Source organism: Haliotis asinina, chromosome 12 (genome assembly GCF_037392515.1).
Source record: "Haliotis asinina isolate JCU_RB_2024 chromosome 12, JCU_Hal_asi_v2, whole genome shotgun sequence".
NCBI classification, from domain to species: Eukaryota; Metazoa; Mollusca; class Gastropoda; order Lepetellida; family Haliotidae; genus Haliotis; species Haliotis asinina.
Window position 1 is genome coordinate 20,694,797 of NC_090291.1, and position 18,317 is coordinate 20,713,113.

Below are 18,317 nucleotides of genomic sequence, written 5' to 3' on the forward strand. Positions count from 1 at the left end.
TTTTTGTGCCGTCCAGCAAGGCGCACAAATCGTGATCGTCATAAACATGGTTGATTTGCCAGCAGACGACCGTTTTAAAACAATATTAAAGCGGATCTGACATTTTTGATCATATTTGGAGCTGGGGTTGTATCCTTAAGCGCATAAGTCTGCCAGAGTCCCGATTAAACCTTGTCCATGGTGGCATCAGGGGTAAGATCTGGCCTGCTGGCAGGCAACACAGGGCACCATTGACCAACCCAGTGCAGTTGATCGCCAAATGTAGCAGGCAGTGGTAGACATGGGCATCACGAGATGGTTAAACGATTTTATAGAAATTGAATACAGCGTGATCAATTGGTGCTGATATGACCTGTTTGGAGCGGAGCAGTCGTAATGATAGTTAGAGATCTAGGAGCGGGGAATGATGTAATTTCAAGCCCTAACCGCGAGAAACAAGCACACATATAGATTACTGAGCTATGCCTGAGGCCTGGCCTGGCACTCCGGACGGTGATAAGGAAAATGAAAGGATTATGAGATCTTATGAAATGTGAGTTCCGATCAATAAAGGAGCAGGGGCTAGCAATTACACGGGCCAAAAATATCGGATTAATTACCTGGCCAGGGCAGCGAGAGCGGGAGGCCTCGTTATGGCGACACAACCTTCACATATGACGTCTAAATACGGCGAAAAAATGTTTGTAATTGACGGCTACGTACAATGCAAACTGCATCCAACTGATTTTGGTTTCTGTGTAATTTTGACTATCCTATTGATGTCCAAAGTGTCATTTTGACTCCGCTAATAGCGGTCTAAGGCTGACGGGCTGTAATTTTTTGATTGGGTGACACCAAAGTAGGTTTCTGGTCAGTCGTTTCCACAGGGATTAGCCGCAGCGAACCGGACATGGAATTATTTTCTTCAGCTGCAGATGGAATTATTTTCTTGGCACGCTAATAACATTTCTTGCAAAGAACGTGTGAATTTCATCTATTGAAAAAGGATAATATGGCCATCAATCGAAGCTCATGTCAGATTGTTTTATATTTTATATCATAATTTGTCGAAATATTTGTATTGAAGACAGATTTATGAAACTGCAAATTGAGTTATTTGACGTGCTGCAACGTGTGCTCATGACCACGTGACCTCCGAGCTTCCGAGACCCGTTAGAATCTCAATTCCGACAGACATATCGTTCATAATCATACCACAGAAAATAAGCAATTGTTAGATGACTCAAATTATATCATCCTCAATATCCAGTCGTACAATTATACTGACAAGCTAGGAGGAGAGAAAATCTGGGCACATGTGCCATGTCCTTGTCTCGAAGCGTTGACCAAGATGTGACGATTGTTGCATATCAGTTAAATTTCCAAGTTTTAAAAACCAACATATAATTATAATTATATAAAATACTGAAAACAAAATATATAAAAATCAATTTGAACTATAAAGACATGCATTAAAAATGTTTCCAGTATACTAAGACAGATATGTAATTTTGAATGAAGACAAACTGACGTGGCATTTTCTGTTCATTCATTAAGTATTTATTTACGTTCAATAAATGTATAAAGAGTAAAGTCAACAACTATGTAATACTAATAATAACTCCACCCACCCAAAGCAGACGTGACATCTGACATGCAGGTCATTTCTTGACACTGAAGTAATAAACCAACACCTTGTCAGCTTATGTAAACTGGACACGTCGGGCGTTACAGGCAAAAAGCCGCACTAGTTCATACAGTACGTTCACATGCCAAACCGGGCACATGTTTATTGGGATAGTTTGTTTTTGAAAGAAAATGCTATAAGGTGTTTGTGTGTATTCATGAATTGTATAAAACGGAACACCAATCATCACCCACTACAAAGTACAAACTCATGTGTCATCATACGACCCAAAACAGTGAATGAGTTACCGGTTTGGTTCCATGGAAACAATCAAGGCTGGAAACTGATGTCGGAAAAAAAATTAAAGAAACATTGTATCTTCTTGAAGGAGCAGTGATGCGGCGGGAAAGGCATGGAGGGTTTGCCTCTCCACTTAAGGTGGTGGTTACTACTACAAACAGAAAGAGTAAACGCTGGGAATACTCAGGTTCCCTTGTCTGTCGAAACATGTGTCAGTGGACATGACATCAGTCTAAGCAAACTTAGTCACTTAGTGTATTTCGTTACACTCCACCACTGAGTCTAACAAAACCTAGTAGAAGGTCACGTCAGGTAACCTTTGAGCGACCAATGACCGTCCAATCAAATGCGAGACAGTTAAACAGATTTAACCAATCAGACAATGGCTACTATTTAGGGATCAGAGGGACTTTCAAAATATTCAGGTCACTTATATAGATCTCTACACAAACAGAAATCAGCATATAACACAGTTATTTGACCTGCAGTATATATGGTTTGGGGTTTCTGTTGACATGGTTACCACTAGCTAATATTTCCGCAAGATGACATCCTTGAATATTGCCCCAAACACTATTTTCAGCGACCGTTTACTCACCGTTGTCATGGTTGTATGTACGCCGTGTGCATCAGCCGGAAGCGAGCGTACGCTAAATAGCATTCGGAATCGTACGGGTACGAAACCTTTTCGAGATAAAAAGTTCGAAAGGTATGTGCGAATGTGCACTTTCGCGATTTGGTAAGCTGGTCAATGTCAAAGGTTACCTGACGCGACCTCCCATAAGGTTTTGTTAGACTCAGTAGTGGAGTGTAACGAAAAGTACTGAGGGTACGTTTACTTAAACTGACATGTCATGACAATAACACGACTGGCCCACTGAAGATCGGAGATGACACCGGGTGTTGACCAAAATGGTAAGTATAGCACGACCTTCTGGTACCACCCGTCTAAAGGGTAAGTATAGCACGACCTTCTGGTACCACCCGTCTAAAGGGTAAGTATAGCACGACTTTCTGGTACCACCCGTCTAAAGGGTAAGCATAGCACGACCATCTGGTACCACCCGTCTAAAGGGTAAGTATAGCACGACCTTCTGGTACCATCTGCCAACCACGCTCTTAGCAATGGATACTTTGTGTGCATCTTCTTCAATCAAGTTTCCGGGTTTTTTTCCCAAAAGGAAGAGTTTCAAGACGGGTGGACCTATACATTCATCTGGGATAAACATTACACTTACATGGACCTGTATGCTTAGATAAACGGCTTTCCATATGAAACATCCCCCCTAAAAGTGACGATTTCATGTTTCACAATATTTATTTAAAACAATGTATGTTAGCCATGTCAACGTAACAAAGGCACAGGCTCTTTGATTCAGTTTATTTCTACCAAGCGCTTTTCATCACTCCCAAACACGAACATTCAATAGCTAGGATCATATCCAGATTAGGGCAAATATGATAACGACCCTCTCCCCCGGCCTCATCTCTCATTTCTCCATCCCCCCATTCTCCATGTATTGACCCCATTTCTCTCGGTGACCCCAGCTGGCCCTGCTGAAAGTTGATTAACTATTCCCCATTATGTCTGATTCTTCTCTGCCATTGTTTGCCATCGATGGCCGACCTTCTTTCGCGCATCTTGCTGGGCAAAACTGTTTCCTGTGATTGTGGGTTAATATAGGTCTTTTGTTCTTAAGTCATTGTCACTGACAGCCAAGGTGCCCGATATAAATCTGCAACGATAGATGTCATCGTGCTCTAATACATGCACTGTCTCCTAGTTGAGACGATACAGTCTATATACACTGTGACACATATTAATACCGATCTTTGGCATATATCCGATCCGGGGATATATAGCTGAGTTTGGAATGTTTTGTTAATGTGGCTGTGCTCAAAAACACGTTTGTCTCAGTGCTCTTATGATGTTTTCTGTAAATGTGAGATGAATTTCTTGGCAAGAAAGACCAGGTCGATGTGTTCTACATTTCCAAGGTGATAATGAGGAAGAAATTAGCGTTGTTTGACGTTTATGGATACGCTGTGTGCCTTAATGCCATCTACTAAGTTAGAAAATGAAAACCCGGTAAGAAAACGTGGCTTTTCATCATAAACAAAGAATAAACCAAACTTATTAGCAGAACTGTCTTTGTTTCCTCGCAAGATGACACAGTTCTTCATCCGACACAGGAAACAGTGACACAGTTCAGCTGTATGCCATCAGTGTGACTGACTTTGACCGTAAATAATCAGGCCAGTACCGGAATTTGCCGCTGTCATCTTGTTTGGGTTTTTCTTACCGAAAGACACAGGCGATTATATTTACACGTACGTGCAACTGAAACAAACACAATATATATCGACCTTCTAAACGTGTTTTGCGAGTGTCAAGACATGAGTATTAATCAGGTTCGAAACCACAGTCCGTACTTTCAACTTAAAAATTATGAAATTCCATAGGGTAATTATATCTTTCCACTGAATAATATTCCCCAGTTTACGGTTTGCAAGGATCAGAACGGCGATAATACCTTCTCATCAATAACCGCTTAGAACATTGTAATCTTCCAGTTAAGCGGCCTGAATACTATCATCCAGGCAAGGTTAATCAGAGCGGGGCCAAGTAATCAACAGATTCCTGATTTACTCGCAGTCTCAAATTATATGTCTCACATTAAACATTTCAGCCGTGCTTTAACGAGTTGACGTCTCTCTGCCTTAAAATTGTTGGGTACCAATTGCAACTACACAAGTGAGTGAGTTAAGTTTGATCAGAATTTCTGTTCTTTTCATCACGGCGGGTTTAGTTTTACGTCGCTTTAAGCAAATTTTCAGCAATATCATGGAGGGGGACGTCCTATGTGGGGAATCGAACCTGGGTCTTCAGCAGGACGAGAGAACGCTTTAACCACTGGGCTATCCCACATAGTCTCAGACAAACCTTTGTTCACGAAAATGGTGCGGACAACTTATGGAAACAATCAAGAGAGAACCCGGGTCAGGACTCGCGATCATATGTCCCTGACACTTGTAACGGACGTAACACGTTAAACAAAGTGTACCCGCAGGTACCGAACCACAACAGACCATTTTCACTTGTCATAAATGGACAGTTTTTCGAGACCACGAGAGGTCGTAGTGCGTTGACTTTCGCACTGCTCGAGTGAAACTGGCTGTACTGCCGTATTTCAACGAATCTAACACCAGCAACATAAAAAGGCAAACGATGACACGCCAATAAAACAGGAGCAGTTAACTTCATATTGTTGTGGAAGCATAATATTTAATTCCTTACTCTTAGATAAGAACGACAAAACGTTTGCTACATCCATAGCAAGTCTCTGCCAAAAACTGTCGACAGAAAACTTCAAACTATACCAGGTGCAGGATTTTGTGAATGACTATAAAAATGTATAACAAGTAAAGCGATATTATCTTTACTATGGAGATTGTTTTGCTATCACTAATATTTTAAAGTGAAAAACCGTTTTTGATGTAACTAAATACCTCACATGAGTGTGTCGTATCAGTGATCAGCTGTCAGCTATGGGAATTGCACCTGACCTACTTATGGTGTATTAGAGGCGTTGGATTAAATAGTTACCAGTACATCTTGTTATTTTCAAGTGTTGCTCTTTAATATGGTGAAACATAACCAGTGTCATATAATCACATGTGCACATATAACTTAGCCTAGCAACCATTGTTTCAGTATTCCGTCGTCTGTGACGCCATTAAAAGAATAAACGTAACGTCAGTGAAGCTTGCTTGTGTAATAATGCCTAAATAATACTTCCCAAGAGCATACAACATGTCATAAATCTATCTTCAGTGTTTGTTTGTAATTTCAAAGACTCCTAAATAAGCGGTTACGGTGTCAAGTCGTGTCACACACAGCCTAATTAACATGGTTCCGAGATCGTCACCGCTGTGGTGCCACCCCACCATCAATATTCACGACATCTCCGCGACAATATGGTCAACGGTTAATAAACACATCATTGTTATTTCATCTCTATGTATATGTTTTCTTGATAACCGATTAACCTTCGTACCCCTCTGCCCTCTCCCTCCCTTGTCTCATTGCTCTGTCCAAATGTCTGACCCTTTCACAAATATGACCGCCGACCATGATCTCTTGGTCATTAATCATGCATTTATTTATCCCAAGAAATCGCCCCTTGACCGATTAGATCTGACGATGTCAAAAGGTCGGGTACTGTCTGACGTTGCTGGGAGTATGCAAATGGAGACACAGCCAGCTTAATTAACCCTCTTGGTAAAGCCGCGATCTGTTATGGCCCTTTTAATAGCCATAGGTCCGCGCAAATTTATTGCCAACCATAAGATATACACTTTATCACCAGCAATCAATTCATAAGCGTATACATAACGGCCTTTAGTGGAGGGTGTCGCTGTACACGGCCGGGATGAGGTAATTTCGACGAGTTCTTTATGATCACTTATGAGAAGGAGCAAACAGACCGTGCTTTCAAAATGTCGGCTTTATGAACAAGAAACAACGGCAGGAGGCTGGCAACGTGGTTTGCATAATCTGTAAACGGTGAAACTATTTCATCGTCAATGTTGATTTGTCTTATTCGTTAGGCTAGACTAGTCCTTGTGTTATCACGAATGGGGAATGTCGCGGTTCGTTTTCTGTGGGCACACGCTTCAGAAGCAGTAAAGGCAAGTTGTTGGTATCTGAATCACTTGCACTGCTCTGGGATACCGTGTAAGGAACTATGTTCATGGGTATATTCATACACAGTCAAATATACACCACACACAATACCTTAGTCAGCTCTTTGAGAGGAACAGAAATAAATCAATGATGTTTAATTAAAGCGTGTTCAGTGCACCAGGAAAAACAACAACAAAAAACATCACAAGTGAAAATATAATTATTTCTTGGGGTAATCGTTACAGTGTAATTTAACAAAAAAATACTTAGACAATGAATTTCTCTATCCTTTCTTTCGTTGATTTTTTAAAATTGATGGCCATAAATAACACTACTCCTTTTTAAGTTTATCCTTTGTATGGTTGCCCTTGGAAACCTCATCTGAAAACAAAGGGCCTAATTCCAAATAGTAAATATAGACAAGACGTCATAAGGTCATATCACAGAACAGTTGATGGGGATTTCATATCAAGCAGTTTGGCCCAGTCTTACTTGCAACAGACATTCAATGTGCGTTCAAACAGAGAATAACAAATGAGAACACGAGCGGGAACAATGACTAAACCAGGAGGGAATTAATCAAAACTGTGTTGGAACCCTGAACACTAAACTGTCTGTGATAAAATCAGCTAAGCCTTTGCCGCTTAGATGAAATAGCAGCCGTAAATATCTCTACCAATACTGTTATGTCGGTTTTCAATCATTAGCATCTTCTCTGAACATGTAATGAGTTCACTACAGAATTGTTAAAAAGTGATATGACGCATTTTAAAAAGACCTGTCTACATAACTGGGAAAACCCTCTGGAGTTTCTCGAGCGTCCAGAATGACATGTCCAGACACTTTGTATTGGCAGGAAGGTAGGTTCAGAATGACGGGAGTTGGGAGAGGGTCTTTGGCAGAGGGGGGTGTTGTGGAGGGGTGAGGGGGTGAGGGGATGAGGGGGTGAGGGGGTGAGGGGGCAGGGGTAGTCTACTCATCAAATGTTACCAGCGTTAATTCTGACAAAAGATTGAGAGTGTCTGATCACCAGTGACAAGCTTCTTTCATATGAGTAGGGAATCCCATGTTAAAACATTCCTATATATATCGTAACAACGTCGAGTTGATAAAGACGTAGTCATTAGCCAATTGGTCTTGTGTGCTCCTGAGGTATTTGGTTCTCACTTGTTCATTAATCAACATTTCGTCAACACATTCTTGGTACAGATTAGGCTGAATGGCCGCATTAGGGTGACGGTTTTCACTAATGTTTCCAGACGGATGCCGGAAGGGGGGATGAGCTGCAGCGAGCAAACCCTCTCTCTCCCTTCCTCTGCTTTTCATTCGGGATTAATACCAGTCTACACACTTGTACTACATAAATGGTAATTTTAGGTGTTTTGGCATATCTCAGCGTCTGAAAGTTAGTTAGAAAATGATTGCTAAGAGCCGAGGCGAGAAATCCAAGATTTACCACTACTATCGAGGCGTTAAGAATATTGGAGGAGATTTTTAATTAGAAGATGAATAGTCAACTTAACAAATTCCTAATTTGTTTGGAAGAAAACCAACCATTTCTGTATTGAAACGTGGAATAAATATTAGCGCCTGAGGGGAAAGGGTTGCCAGGGATATTGAGGATGGACGAAGACATACTTACTAAGCCAACACGTGTAGATATTGCGTGGTCAGAGGGGCCACGCAGTTAGTCCTGGCCATGTGAAGTTTGGAAACTTTCAAACTTATTAAAACTTGGATGATGTCATATTCTTTCACCTGGACTGTGTGAGGATGAGTCTCATTATTGGATACACTTTGTATTAATTTTGGAAAACATCTACTTTTGTTCGTAGTATGTTGCCGACTTGCGATCTTCCCTGACTGTAGTATTTGACCACTGACACGAGCATACTGAATATTGGGTCCAGTAAAGAGTTATTACAAAGGTTCTAAAATACACAAAATACTAGTACGATTTGTGGTGTATGTCAATCATCACCTACTTGGTATGCTGATAAAACTGCGCTGGGCACACGTGACATATGTAGACTTCAGCACGTAAACCTACAGACAGATGACAACAGGAACAGTTGTGAATGACAGTTAAACCAAGAATCACAACGTACATACATGTGCCCCTGTCATAGCGCTGGAAATCATGTCACACAAAACTCCCACATGACACTGAAGACAAACCTCCATATTCATCAAGATCACAATGGTGGGGTCTTGACGACATACCTGTACATTCTATGAAAACGCCATATTTAACACAAACAAATATTCAGAAACGTAATGATATCAAAACATGAAACAATGTCAATGAATAGTCACCAAGATGCATAATAGACACAACACGAAGTACAGCTTGCGTTTGATACCGGTTATACTGGGACATCTGGGAGAAGGATCTGAAACATTACAATACGATTACCATTAACAACTGACTTATAATCAGACTTACAGATAACTACTGAATCACTGATCATATTAAGAAAATATTCATATGACGCCTCCACGTTTCTTTGGCAGTTGTGTTGACACTGAGTTAACCTGTCCCTTGACAGCTTAAACGGAGAATGATTCCGATAGTTGTGTCTAGTCTGTTTAGATTGTTCAAGGTTCTATGATTACCAATCGCTAAGGTCTGTCTGGAGAACCAAATAAGTCACTTAACGACACCCGACATTCTTGTGAATATCTCAGAAAACCCAAATTGTTTTAAACAAAGAAATTAATCTGTCCACGTAAACGCAAGACTGAATATCAGAGATAGCAGAGACGTTAAGCATCGTATTAAGACAATGCCTGAAATGCCGTATCAAGTTATCCGAAATAGTTTTTATTGAAATGCCTTAATGGAAAAAATGGCTTTATCATTAGGGACTGTCTCCTATACATATTTACTATAGCTTCTGGGGGAACAATAATGGACTTGTGTCAGTGTTGTTGACATTCTCCAATAGGTGACATCTGTTTTGGAACACTATTATTAACAGTCTTTAAGAATTTGTTAATTCAGGTCATTAGAAAACCTGTGTCCATGAACAAAATGCAAACTTTCCAAAGCTAAAAAATAAATTCCTTCCAAACACTTCTATGCCAAAACTGTGTTCAGATAAGCTTGTTTCTTTTAAGGCTACACTCAGCAATATTCAAGCTATACCATCAGTAAATAATAGTCTGGAAGGGACATTCCAGTGATCAACAGCATGAGCATTGATCTATGCAACTGGTGTACAAATACACGTCAACACAGTCAGCAAGGGTGATTCCCCAATCCTGTTAGTTGCCTCTTACAAGCATGGGTTGCTGAAGGCCAGTCCTAAACATGATTTCCATAAATCATGGGCTCTACATAAATGAATGAGTTTGGTTTAGCATCAATATTTTACTTATGAATGGGCATGTCACCTTGTCATTGGATGTCTGAGATGATTTAGGTTCTGACAAACGGCTTTGATTTGAGCCTATGATGATTTCTGTGAAACACTAAACTCTCCATGGCCATATGGCAACCCAAGACTAAATACATCCTTAATATATGTATGATGCATATACTACATGTAGATATATAAGCTTCATGTATACTGATAAAACAACAAACACATTGCTTGATTGGTGGTACCATCATCTTTATTGGCACAAGTAAAGAACTAATAAGAAGCAGTGAAAACAATACAAGTAAGCAGAAAAATAGATTTTGTTCTCGAGATTCACAAAACATAACAAAATGTTCAACAGTGAATAACAGCAAAGACAACGCAGTGAGAGGACTAGTTTGATATGAAGCTCAATGCGTGCAAATGTATATATATGTCATATATGATAAAAAGCTGAAGTATCACACTGGCTAGTGAGATCGCAATGCACACAACACTGCTGTATCATAGCGACAATGGCAAAACATTTAAACTTAACAGATACACTCAGTCAACTGACTGTAAAATCAATATGAAACAATCCATCTCAAGGTGTCAGATGATTCCTCTCCACAAGATATTTCATCAATCAATATGTTAAATACTTAGTTTTTATGCAAGTCTATTTTCTTTTCAGTTATGATTTTGTTAATTCAAAGGATGTCTTATGTTTATCAAATTCCAAAATGTAAACTGAAAAATATATTAAAAACTCTCAAGTATATTTCACATGTAACACTTCAAGAAACAGGTATATACTCATCTGAGATTAGGAAAACATGAGAATCATTTTGGAATTCCTTCGGAAAACACATACAAACCTTACACTATAAATGTACTATCTCTAGGATGTATATCACATGCCCTCACTCCTACTGCCTGAATAGTAAAAACAAGCACCTTTAGTAAGTGATTTCTATGAAAACAGTACTTAAACCTTGCCTTAAATACAGTTAAATATAGACAAATACATTGCTATTAAATTACTCTATCAGTTCTAGTTTGACTGCAAAGACATACTAGCAGTTAGTAACACATAGGCTGCAGTAAAGGAGAAAGTGTTGGTATACATTTCTAACATGAACTGGACCCATCTGTTTTAAGGACAGACACACCCTCAGAAACTGAGATGCTGGGAAGAACGTTGAGACAGTACCAGTAGTGAAAGTAGTAAGTAATGTTGCAGTTCTAATATCAAGATGGCTTTCAGTATCCAGTGTGATGGAACTGACAATGCATGGCTGTGCTACTGCAGTATTACATTATTTCTCAGCAAGTGTGAATGGAATGCTGTGAAAGTGGCTACTTGTTAATATAAGTCTTACAAATATAGTATGCCAAAATTGAAGAGCAAATATGTTGAAAACATGTGGTACACTAGCAAGAAAGTAAAGGTTTAAATATGTTTTAAGAAATAAATGACCAACCAGAATATAGCATTTTGTGATGTGATTCACAGGAGAAAAATAATGAAATAATAATGACATGGATTGGCAAGTTTGGTTTTGTTGAATGCTGGGCAAGTAACATATGTGTTTATTAACTCTTGTGAAAGTATGCAAGTGTTTGTTGAATGTTGGGTAAGTAATATATGTGTTTATTAACTCTTGTGAAAGTATGCAAGTGTTTGTTGAATGTTGGGTAAGTAATATATGTTTATTAAATGTTGGGCGAGTATGCAAATGCTTGTTGAATGTTGGGCAAGTAACGTGTGTGCACTAAATGTTGGGCAAGTACTATTCGTGCTAGATAAATGTTGGGCAAGTATGCAAGTGCTTTACTGTGTAATGTCTAAAGTAAGATTTGTTTGTGTAATGTTTAAAGAGTGTTTTAATATGTTTAAGGTGATAAAATTGTTCAATGTGTAAAGTAATATATGTGTTTGTTTAATGTAATATATTTGTTTATCATTAAAGGTAATAGTTTGTTCAGTGTTTAAAGTAATATGTATGATAAACAGTTAAAGTAATATGTGTTTTTTTATGCTTAATGTAAAATATTTGTTTAATGCTTAAAGTAATATGTGTTTGTTTAATGTTATAGATGTTTATGAGTAAAGTGTAATATCTGTTATTTGCTTAGTGTTGGGCAAGTAATTGTATATTCATGTGTGTATGAGTGGCAAGTAATACCTGATTGCTCATTTTGAAATTCCAAATGACCAAATATTGTGTATAAGCATGTCATAGCTGATTAGCAGCTTATTTAGAGCTTGAGACTCAGTATATCATCATAGTGTGCTGACATTACAAACTAATACAACCAAGTGATAAAGAAAGACACAGGACTGAAATAACTTTCATGCAAGTAATCTCCGTATCACAGCCATTTCAGATGTTCAGAAAGCATCTCATGCCCTTTCCATGAATGATTGCACTTTCTCCATGGGACACAAGAGATTGTGTAAATCCACTTACAAACAAAATGATTGAAGTCATCAAAAACATTTATACAGAAAAGTTAAAGAGGCATACCAGTTGACTGGTATTTGAAAGTGCAGTGGTGCTAGCTACAACTGTAGAGGACACACAATTCATTTTGTCAAGTGAGATATGTCACCTGTGTTCACAAGAACTGCTGAGTAACAGAGTACAATCCTAGGAGATATAGACAGGTACTGGCTCACAGTATACCACAGTTTGTCATTAAGCTACATCATTCACAAGGAAAATATATGGAAGCAAAGCCATGTCATTTGGATCATGTTTTGAATTTGCAGTGTGGAGTGTCATGGCCGAGGGTCAGTTTCATGATGAATATGGAATGTGCATTTTAACACAGAGAGAGAAACAACATGATAATACATATTATGTACATGAAGCAAGAGTATTGATACCTTTGTTATAACATATTGCATATTACATGCTGGGTAGTACATTGCAATATGAGTGGTACATGTATTGGCCATGGTCCATGTTGTTCAACCAGAACAACCAGCCATGGTCCATGTTGTTCACACAGAACAACCAGCTATGGTCCATGGAGACACAGAGGAGAAGGTAACTCTCTCTCAACATTTCGTAAAACATGCTTTTAACTTATCATTCACCATTACTTACACCATACTAGAATTATTTTGCTACATAGAAATGAAAAGCCAGAGGCAAAGAATGATTCAAAATAATCTGAAATTCTGAAATTCTCAAAATTTCAGATACACACTCAATAATAGGCAGAAAAGTTTGGTTGTCATGATCATCACATTTATCTTTCTTCATTTGTTCAAGACATAAAGATTTAGCAAGAAACAACCATGGGGCTCAAGCTTATTGGTGCCTTTACTGTCTAACGCGTGAATCAACACACTTCATACCTTATGAATGTACCACCTTGGCTGATTCATGCTAACAGAAAAAGTACTGGTACCAAATAACTGCAAGTTTAGTCAACTGGTTAACTGATATGTAGGAGCATATCTGATATAAATACAGTTTTGATATTTTCAGCATTATCTCATGATATTTTGAAAATTTATGTCACCATGAGCTCAATGATCAACAGTCTTTTAAAGCTTAGCCAATCAGATAAACTTAACCACTTGAAAGTATAAAAAAAATGCTGAACATCCTTATGCTTTTAACACTGTTGTCTATGGCCTTTTGCTAGGTACCACAGTATTTCAACTATTTTATTGATGCACATATAACTTTCAACGTTTAAATGTTCAACTGTAATGAAGTGACATAAAGAGTTCTTGACTAAGAAACATTATACCTTATATCTAATGGACATTACTGACATGCTATTGGTCATTCAAGACTTCAACAGGGCACAGAAGTCTCATTCAATAATCACACCCAGATTCAATAATGTTCCGTCAAATTACAGACCAATCAGAAGACAGAGACAGTTCAGTCAGCTAAATCAATAACACACATACCTTGATCCAATATGATCATGCTAAGGGCTCAGAGCTTAACATATAAATGTTGCAAATATCAAATATTTATTGTAATTTTGATTAGGATTCATTTAATCACCTAAAGCTATGAAGTATGCATATCTCTCTAAAGGTAAGATCATGTTTTACTCTGACATATTAGCAAAGATGTCCGACAGCAGCCATATTGTGTTTCTAATCAAGACATCTCAAACTATACATGAACACATAGTTTTCAATATACAAACCTTTAAGCCAGTAGAGTAAAATGTCTTCTAATCTGCACCTGCTTGAGAAGACTAAAATATGCATCAGCCAAATGCAAGAGTTATAAGATGCTTCACAATCATACAGGTCAGATATGTGACAAAATGTTTGTTGTTGTTTCCTATGTTGTTTGTAAAGTCATAATTATCTACCAACTACTGAACAGTCCTAAATTTCATGCATAGTTGGAAAGAAAATATAGAAACAATGGCCATAGCGATACATAAACTGCTCTACGGAACACCATATCTCAGCATCAGTGTCGGCACATATATGTAAAGGCAATACATCAATACAGGTATAAAATACAAAATCATTGCAATATATCTTGCACTAACTTAATGTTTTATAGTGGTGATTTTCTATACGTATAGTAAAACAAACCTTTTGCCATAAAACCATCTAGAAATATAACTTATATGGTCTACATATTTGTGAGATAATTTTCAGTACAATGTATCTAACAATAGAAAATGTATAGAATATCTATCAAAGACAATAAAAAAAAATAAAAAATTAAGTGTACTAAAAGTACATTTTCATCTTGATGTTGGCATTAACACTCACAATCAAACTGGATGCTAAAAGTTCCTTATTCCACATGCCTTTTGGCCTCACATTGGTTATCTGGTTCTTCAAATGGAGAAAGATAAGATTCCTGATTTTTAAATAAAGTTTTGAACTCCAACAAATGCCTAACCAGTAACAATAGCACAGTAGTTTGATTGCAAGAGTAAGTACAGACCCTCTGGACTAAACGTACACTACAACAGACAAGTGGACACATCACAAGTATCAGTTGCCTCGGTTTTAACATGCAACTTTGCACTATAAGACTAAAGGTGGTGTAACTCCAAATGGACAAAGATCTTGCACAACAAACTGTCTTCCTCCAATCTGGAGAATTTCCACAAGAGGGGTTGTTGTGACACAATAGTGCACCGTGAATCTTTCTTTGGTTTTCTTACAAAATATTTCATGTAATCAACCAAACAGAAACATAAAATATTCATTCACACATGTATGCCGTTAAAGAAAATAGGTTCTTTGAATGCTACTTAATTTACAAGTTGAGATTTAAAAAGTAACATAATTAAGACTTAAACACACATCTGTAGTAATGATTACCGAACTTATGCAGTCAAACATTTCAGGATCACCTTTAGTGAAGTTTATGAATGATGGATCAAGTGACATGAAATAGTGTTTTTCTGGATTTACCCTTCACGTTGCCATCTGCTGTTCACCCTGGCAGACTCAGAGTTAGGTAACAGGAATTATCAGCATGTGTTTCTACCTGACTGCTACACACCTGAAAGACATGGTACACAGAGAAGTTTGTATATACAGCTGAAACAATGATACCCTGTGTGAAACTCAAGCTGTGGTGTGTCACATGACTCCATGTGCAGTCATGTGACCTGTGGGTTGAAATGTTTCATGATGGCCAACTCAGGAAAATTAAATGCTTCGATGGTCCTGCATTAAATCACAGACTGGCCATATGATCCCTGAAAGTAGGCTTGAACAAGAAGACAATAAAGCAACCAATATGATGATACTGGTAGTCCTGTGACATCAATAGCACTGTGATCTGGTCATAATTTGGTTCCATGACAAATGACTGCGCATCTCTATTCCACAAACATGCGGTGTGACATGTGGCCACCAAATGATACATGTGGCACCAACAAATACTCCACAATCATCAAACTGATCATGACAGTTCACATCCAACACATTCACAATCAAATTAACTCAAAACTGCCACAAAATGACCAACAAATGTACATTTACTAGGTCAAGGTCAGTCACATGTTGTCATGTGACTGTTACACGATATACTGATCATACATCAACAACCCGTCGAGTCATATTTGGGTTCTTATTGCAGGAAACAAAATGGATGAAGCACATTTTGAATACAATGTAGCACTTGTTCACTAACCCACGACAATGTGCTCAAGGCATCTAGACAAAAAGCATTTTTTAACGAGACTCAATTGCATTCCCAGTAATTTCCATATGAAAATGAAACAGAAACAGGAGTATGTCAGGTATGCTTCACAACTTCTATGTTGTTTCATGACATCACAAGCGTTGGGTTAAGAATTCAGACACAATGATCACGACAATAATAATAAAGTGTAATTATAAAGAAATGAAAAAAACTGGCTGTTAACCTTCAAGGACTTCAGTGAGTATAAAAGGGCAAGTAGAGAAAAGACGTCTGCTTATCTTGAAAACTGTAGTGAGAGTAAGTGTGGCAAGCAAGAAAAGGACGTCAGCTTATCTTCAAAACTTCAGTGACTGTAAATGAGGCAAAGAGGAAAAAGATGTCTGCTTATCTTGAAAACTGCAGTGAGAGTAAGTCTGGCAAGCAGGAAAAGGATGTCTGCTTGTCTTGAAAACTTCAGTGAGTGTAAATGTGGCAAGTAGGAAAAAGAAACTTGCTTATTTTGAAGACTTCTGAGGGTGTAGAAGTGTCAACTAGGAAAACGAAGCCTGCTTATCTTGAAAACTTCAACAAGTGTATGGCTGACAAGCTAGGATAGGCTGACTGGTTGACTTCCACAAGCATCCACATGCAGAGGGAGAAATGTAGCATACTTACAACTTGGGACTAAACCCTGTCTTTAATTGTACAGGTAGCACTCTGGCGACCAGAGCCAATATTTTTTAAGTTCTCTTAGCCACAAGATAGTGGCAAGAACCATACATTAACATTAACTTCTTAGCACTGAGAGGGCTTTGAAAGTCTAGGCCATGGAGTCTGACACCAAGCTTTATGTGTACAGGGCGGTACACTGGCAACTATGAAACTAAACTGAGGTTCCTCATGCAGGTAGACAAACTTGTTTCAGTCAACATTACAGTTGTGTTAGTAATTCACAATCACATAGATGAAATGCTTACCCAATAGGCAAATGTCTTAGGTCAGTCTGTTTCAGGTTGTAATGGTCGCTGACAAGAACAGTTTACCAGCAAACTAACACAAATCTTCTTGTGTGTTATCTGTAGACATGTATATTTCTCATTTAAGTCCATTGCAGTTTAAGTGACATTACCAAGAACACATTTGTCTATGTCATAATCTGACAAATCTACTTAACTGGGCATTCACAACCAGGATGCTGTCCCTGGACAGAGACTCTGATCTCCCTCTCTGTGATCAAGCACAGCCATGTCTGTGCAGGAATCAGCTGACAGTATAAACAGAATTAGGTGATGCCAGACTCGTCTATTCTGTCATCGGACAAAGCTGACATGAGGACATATCTATTAATTAACAGTTTCTTGAAAGGTGGATTTTTCCGTTTCAGGTAATCAGTCATTTTTCTGGGGATTTTCTTGTTCAAGTCCAATCCTGAAACAAGAAGAAAGTGAATGAGTTTTATGTTTCATCTGTGCCACGGTTCAACATCTTCAGCAAAAGAATATGAGGGAAACAACACAGTCCCTGTACATAGAGAGATGTTTATTGTCTCTGCATAGAGATGTAAAATATTTGAAGGGCATTTAGAAGCATAAGAAAACCCAGATTTATGAATGTCAACTTCTTTATTGTGGATAACATGACGTATCAGAGTGTATGCTTGCTCCTTAATCACTGACCTGATGAAGGAGCAAGCATACACTCCAAAAATGTTGTTATCCACAATATATAACCTGTATCACAATACAGAAGTTCACATTCATAAATCTGGCTTTTTGTATGCAAAGAGATGTGCTCCGTCTGTACATAGGGAGCTACGTACTGTCTGAATATAGAAAGGTGTGTACTGCCTGTACATAGGGATGTGTTTACTGTCTGCACATAGAGATGTTTTTACTGTCTGTACATGGAGATGTGTTTACTGTCTGCACATAGATATGTTTTTACTGTCTGTACATGGAGATGTGTTTACTGTCTGTACATAGAAATGTGTACATAGAAATGTCTTTACATTCTGTACACAGAGATGTCTTTACTGTCTGAACACAGAGATGTTTACTGTCTGATGTGTTTACTGCCAGGCATTCTATAGCGTGATACATGAAGCCACAATGTATCAACTGAAACTTAAGAGGAACTGTGGAAACAATAATTTACAGTACAGTTCATCGAAATCCCTCGTCAATATGCCTGTTGACTTCTTGAAGTTGTCATATATTTCCTGCTTCAATAACACG

The 18,317-nt window shown here is 38.3% G+C and overlaps 1 protein-coding gene across 1 annotated transcript in view; it reads right to left on the bottom strand.

Moving 5' to 3' along the window:
* Positions 1-10,189: 10,189 nt before the first annotated feature.
* The window catches only part of LOC137259034 (uncharacterized), a 108,787-nt gene continuing 100,659 nt past the window's right edge, over positions 10,190-18,317 (bottom strand). Inside the window, exon 7 of the mRNA XM_067796739.1 lies at positions 10,190-17,511. The gene's annotated coding sequence lies outside the window, so the exon portion shown is untranslated. The remainder of the gene's footprint in view (positions 17,512-18,317) is intronic.